The 6,466-nt window shown below is 42.1% G+C and overlaps 1 long non-coding RNA gene across 1 annotated transcript; it reads right to left on the bottom strand.

The window, feature by feature from the left end:
- Positions 1 to 3,239: 3,239 nt before the first annotated feature.
- On the bottom strand, positions 3,240 to 4,473 carry LOC120695903. Its single transcript, XR_005683941.1, has 2 exons — positions 4,334 to 4,473; positions 3,240 to 4,212 (listed from the first exon to the last, which is right to left on the bottom strand). It is a non-coding gene; the product is annotated as an uncharacterized LOC120695903 (long non-coding RNA).
- Between the last annotated feature and the right edge of the window lie 1,993 nt (positions 4,474 to 6,466).

Raw genomic sequence — 6,466 nt, 5'->3', positions numbered from 1 at the left:
GGGCGACCGGCCGTAATTTTTGCAATTTAGCCCTTTTCGCGAAATAATTTCACATATGTGCCCTTTTTATAACTTTTTGCAGAAATAGACCCTGAGGCCGTAATATGTGGCGCCGAGATAACACGTCTTGGCACCACAGATCACGGCGCCGAGGTGCCACGCACGCACAAGCAATCTAGTGAATACTGTGAACCACACATCAAATATAACGGTAAGAATTAAGAACTAAAAACTGCATTACACAATGTAAACCCTTGGAATTATATCATAATACAACGTTAATAAAACACACATCAGACATGCAGTGTCATGGCAGAACCCGTTGCAACTACGGTAAACAGATTCTGAACTAATCTAACATGCCTTAGGTATTTTAAAAAAACACAACAAACACAACGATGCAGCATGTCACTAGCACTAGGTAGTCCTAGTAGCCGTACCCCCACGTAGCAAACTGTGTTGAGCCTTCTCCGCAGTATCCACCCATTGCAGGTGGTGCAGGCGGTGGTGCCGGAGGGGCAGGGCCATTCTTCTTGTGACAAGGGCAGTTGCAGTAAGGAATAGTGCATGGTTCATCCCGTGAAGCGGCAACATTGCTGGTATCATCATCTTCGTCGTCTTTGTTACCCTCGCTCACTTTCTCGTAATGGTTCACCTTGCATTCCAGATCAAAGATCTTTATCTGGAGGTACTCGATGAACTCCTGAACTGAATCACTTGTTGCAGGATCGACCCACCTAGTAAAACCACAGTTTTCTGGAGCATCTGAAGATTGTAAAATAAATTTCATGTAACGTGTCTCAATGAAGATAAAGAAATAAAACAACCGAGTATTATATATGCGTGTAGGTATTTGAAGAAACACCGACCGCCATCTATCCCGTCGGTGCAGATCTGCACTAAGCAGTCCTCACCATGTCTGCATTTTGGCCACGGTTCTCTACGGTTATCGTATTGTCGAATGTACCACTAATCACTCCTAACAATAATTGAACTGATTGCTAATCTACTGTTTAAAAAAATAATTACAATATAATCTATTTATAAAATATAGAAAATTTTAGTTACCTACAGTCGCCGGCTTGAAAATCCGGTAGGGCTTCGCCGCTTTGCCTCCCTCACCCCTCCTCTCCCTCCCTCCCTCTCTTTTTTTTCTGGATTTTTAGTGAGGCAAATGAGGGGGTGAGGGGTAGCCAACAGCTTATATAGGGCTGGGGGGGCAGGTCGCCCCGCAGGCGGGCGGCCAGGGCCCACCGCCCCGCTGCCGGGCGGCCGGTTCTCCAGGGATCTCGGCGCAATTTTTTGTCGAGTTTTTTGTAGATAAGCCCCTGCCGCCCGGCTGCCGGGCGGCCAGGTCCCGGCCGCCTGGCAGCGGGGCGGCCGGGGTATATTCATGTAAATTTCGAACATGAAAATATATTTTTGTAAAAAACGAAAATAAAAAATATAAAAATAAAAAACCGCGCAAAATGGGAGTCCAAATATGGCCTCCACTGGAGTTGAGTTTTAGTCCAAAACTCCTAAAAAATGGGATGGAGGCATGTTTGGGGACTTGGGCTGGAGATGCTCTAAGGATACATTCCAATTGAACAGTTCATAATCTTTCGTTCCACCAAATATCTAATACCTCAGTAAATTTCAATAGCCTGCTCTGGACTCAACCAACAAATATCTGATATATTGATAGCCCGTGCTCCAGTTCATGTTGCTGGACCACCAAAATGAGGAGCGACTATTGTCGAAATATTTTTCTCTTAGACGCTTATGTGTAGCAAATTAAATATGATGAGAAGATAGGACAGAATGAGATGCGTCCGTAATGCCTAATGGGTTTGGAGGATGTTTGAAGCTAGTAGTCATGTTTCTAGTTCCCTTGAGCTAGGAAATGATACTATGGCGAATTGGCGGTAAGAGTAACTTGTTTGTCACTATGGCTATGCGAATGCTTTGTTATTTTCAAACAAACATATTTTTTCTGCTTTACAGATTACTATTTAATTATCCACCAACTGCGTACTTAGACTGTCACACATGGAAACTATCTTCGCAGGATTTAATTGCACCGGCATCTCAACAGTTGATATGGGTGTGGCTAAGGAGGGTTTTGCCCAGACAGTGGTGGTCTAGTGTTCGGATGAATTAGCGTACCAATACTCTTCTGTTTCTTTTTACCCAAGTCACCCCTACCTATATTTTACTTTGCTTCTATGAGGATTTAAGCCTATACCTTCTAGATGCAACTCAAGTGCTCTAATGATTAGGTTAGAGGGTATTTATATCCTGTTTATGCAGTGGCTAGGAATATTTTTCTAAGGTATTGTGTCATCTAGACGATTTGAACTTGTATTTCTATATCTTTGTAATAAGCAGTAATACTATTCTACACCCTAGGTGTAGCGCTTATTTTACACTCAGCAGTTAAATATTGACCAGACTAACCCAAAATTACTGAGCCGAGTTGCACATTAATGAATTGTGTTCAATAATATTAATATAGTGTCAGTAACCGCGCATAGTAGTCGTTACTGAATTTTTTCAGTAATTAGTTGGGTGTAGCAACACCCAGAATGTAGAATAGTTACCTATAAGTGTTGCACTTATTCTACACCTAGCAGTTAAATTAAATTACTGACTGGACTGACTCAAAATTACTGAATGGAGTTTCCACATAACTGAATGGAGTTTCCACATATTACTGAATTGCGCTTAGTAATATGGTGTCAGTAGTCACACGCAATAGTCATTGCTGAAAATATATTCAGTAATTAGTTGTGTGTAGCTGCATCTAGGTTGTAGAATAGCACGTGGGTATAAATATGTTAATAAATATTATATGTCAAAATATTTTATTTGTGAATGTGGAGAAGAGATAAATGGCATACAACACACACCGTGGCACCACGTTCTACAAAAATTGCATGTTGGCCAAAATAAATAGCAACAAGGACTAAGATCAAACAAAACCCTAGCCCAGCTACACAAAAAGTTGTATGATGGCATAAATAAATGACAACAAAGTCTTTTTTAGGCAAAATGGGTTCCTATAATATAGTTTCGTATTGACCAAGATAATTTTAAGTGATATTATCCGATTAACATTTTTATATCCCTATAATTTCACGAACAGCCTAGCTAATTAAATACTCCTATAAAATATTTCAGATCACAGGCACAAAACGTCGACGCAAACACCAAATCAATATATGAATGCACAACCGAAAACTGCATAGCTAAAGGAATAATAATAATTGATGAAGCCCTTTTATAAAACTCTTGTAAAATATTTCGGATATAACAGTGGTGAATCCTTTATTTACTTCTGATCTGGACAGATCAGTGCCGCAGCAGGAAGTTAAATCGGCTGCAGAGATGCCACATGCCTCGCTGGCGGGAGAATCCGGATATAACAGTGGTGAATCTCTTGCAATTGCTTATTTGATCGCTGTGTTGGCGTTTCCATACTGAAAATAATCTGACGGACCAAAGCATGAGATTGGGAAGCATCAGGATACCTAAACCTTTTTGAAACCTAAACACGGCGGTTGCTGCTGGAGCCAGTGGCGGAGCTCGCCAGGAATTTTAGCTGGGGCAGAACTCACCTTTGTCCCAGCATGCCAACCACGCCGCTTCCTAGCTCTCCCTCCCCCTCCATCCCTTGGTTTAGTGTCACCAACTTTGCTAAATTTATCCTAGGCATTATTATCAACCTGAAATTGCTTCCTCTTGCTCAATTCCATAGTTTCCCATTTGCTTCCGAACTGAACGGAAGGCTTTGGCAAGCATTCCACCAAACACAGTGTGCACTTGTTTGCATTGGCATTTCAACGAACAATTGAGGGACACACTGTGTAGCAACTAGCAAGCGACTGCACAAAACGAGAGGTCGAGAGCTCATATCTTCTGAAATGTTTTTGGCTCGGTGAAGATGGAGGAGTAGATAGCCCGGCTGCATTACCCTTGCTGCCTGGTGCTGTTGCCGCCATTGACACTCCACGTCCCCGGTCGTGTCCAGCAGGAGCATCCACGCCGCCGCCGGCACCTTGCTCTACCGCCTCCCCATCCATGAATCAGACCGGGGCACGGCCAGCGCACAGTGCGGAGGCGCGGGGCAGCAGATGGAGGGACCGAGGGAGGGGACGCAGGGAAGGGAGCATGGCCGCAAGGAGCCGGCAGGCGGCGGCCGGCGAGCTGTCGAGCGGCCGAGAGGATTGACTGAAAGGAGGAGAGGAGGTGTCGGGCCACGAGCTTCATTCAGCAGTCACTGGGCCAAAAATAAATGGGCCTACTAGCCACTAGCCAGGCACCGGTCCAATGCCGTATCGCCGTCTTCTACCTCTAGCAGCAGATAGCGCCGCTGCTTCCTGGAACGCCATGGGAGGGACCGAGGGGAGGTTCTGCGCTTCTGCTCCGCCAGTAGCTGGGGCAGCTGCCCCACCCTGCGTGATGGGGAGCTCCGGCTCTGGCTGGAGCGGAGTATCGCTCTTGCGTGGTGGGATCTGAGGCTTGGACGGCGGCTTAGGAAACTATGGCAAGAAGGAATAATTGGATAAGGAAGAATTAAAAAGGAAGGGAGAAGAAGGACGAGAGAGAAAATAAAAAGAAATGGAGGAGAAAAAAGAAAAAGGGACAAGAATATTGGTTGATCTATAATTATATTTTTATTATTAATTTAGCAAGTCAATTTTTTACTTTCAAATGAACTCAAATTATAAACTACATTAGAGCAAGTCAGACCATCTATTCAGACACGCCATTTTTGAAAAACAGGAGAAGCTGGTGCAGGCAGCGGCCGTGGGGGGCATCTGGTCGCGCTGCCCCGGCCCCTCTAACGTTCTCGCAAGATGCATGGCGCAACGCCCATTAACAGGAGTTTTGTGACACTGCACATCATTGTTACCTCTTGTGCTTTCATTTGTTTGTGCTTTAAATTTCTATGGTTCTAAATTCAGATATGATGCATCACCAATGCAAGCCAGTTATTTAAGCAATATAATAAGGAATTCAACATCTCTAGATCCAACTTCGACCACAATAATCATCCTTAGAGTTTATACTGAATTTCCAATGAGCCATGCTTCGGCATCAGAGATATGGGCCATGGCAACCTTCTGTGGTATAGAAAACTGTACTAATCGTATTTACTCTCATTAGATAAATTATAAATGTACCAGTGACATTTAATTTAAGGCAATGATAGGATCATAACAATGTCTGAAGCGTAGATGTTCTCGTCCTACAGAGAAAGACACATATAACCCCGTGTGCTAATTAATGTTTGATCTATACCATTGAAATGGCCGTGAAGCGCCATCTACTCAAGTACAGTTGACAAACTTCTTAGATGGGCAAATACGACTTGTCTTGCGTACCATCAACACAGCATGGGTTTGGGATGCATAGAGAAATTCAGCTTCTTGAAAAATTATTGTGCTTGCAAGCAAAATAGTTTCAACATTCAGGACAATGCAATGCAAGGCCACGCCAAAAGAGATCAATGCACAGGACGCTGTCCAGTATCTAGTTTATATGTCTTTCTTGGTAAACAGGCAAATATATAGTACCATTCATTATAAATAAAAGAAGAAAACCTCTTAAAGCTCGGAATTAATTTACATACTTGGATGAAAATTCCATTTTAAGTGCGCATCGAGACTTAAATTATGCCTTCAGAACTGTTAAATTTTTCCAATGAAGCAGAGTATTGATGCAAAACCTTTTTTGTCATAGTCCACATGATCAAAATTTGTTATAGACCCCTGCTATTGCAAAATGCGGAATTGTCCGTGGAGAATTTAAGTGCATGTTAGTTGCTATAAAGTCGCTTGAAAACGTGGCCCATGGGAAGGCTCATTTACAGAATCCCAAGTACAGAGGATGGAATCTTACTATTACTAATTGAAGGCTCCTTTTGAAGCCTCACGTGAGGCCACCTAGGATTCTTGGTGAGCTCTCTAAAAAATAGAAAAATTCTAGAAATTCTCACAACAATCAGAAATATCCGGCCATCAATATGACAACTCTAATCATAATAGTCATTGGATCTATTATCTTTTCTAATAAATTACCCACCTCTGCCATTATGAAAGAATATAAAGTAACCTCCTAATCTTCGTGTAAATTACCTACCTATGCCATTATAAACATAATGCAAATAGACCCCTAAATCTGAATCTAAGTTATATAATTATAAAATAGATTAAAGTACATCAAATATAAAATTCTAAATTACTATTTCTATCATTATTAGAGATCTTTTATAATGATTGTAAAGTACCAAAGGGTACTTTCAGGTACTTATTCCCTTGAATTTTTTCTGGCCGTTGCTCTATGGAAATTAAATGAAATTAATACTTGGTCCCACTATTTTTGATACTTGATCCCACATTTTGGAAGTACAAGTACTTTACCCTAGGTACTTCTGGGTACTTTCTGCCTTCACCACCGTAGGATTTTATCAGATGGACGA

Source organism: Panicum virgatum, chromosome 2K, assembly GCF_016808335.1.
Source record: "Panicum virgatum strain AP13 chromosome 2K, P.virgatum_v5, whole genome shotgun sequence".
Classification (NCBI taxonomy): Eukaryota; Viridiplantae; Streptophyta; class Magnoliopsida; order Poales; family Poaceae; genus Panicum; species Panicum virgatum.
The sequence above is the reverse complement of the archived record's forward strand: the minus strand, read 5'-3'. Positions and strand labels throughout refer to the sequence as shown.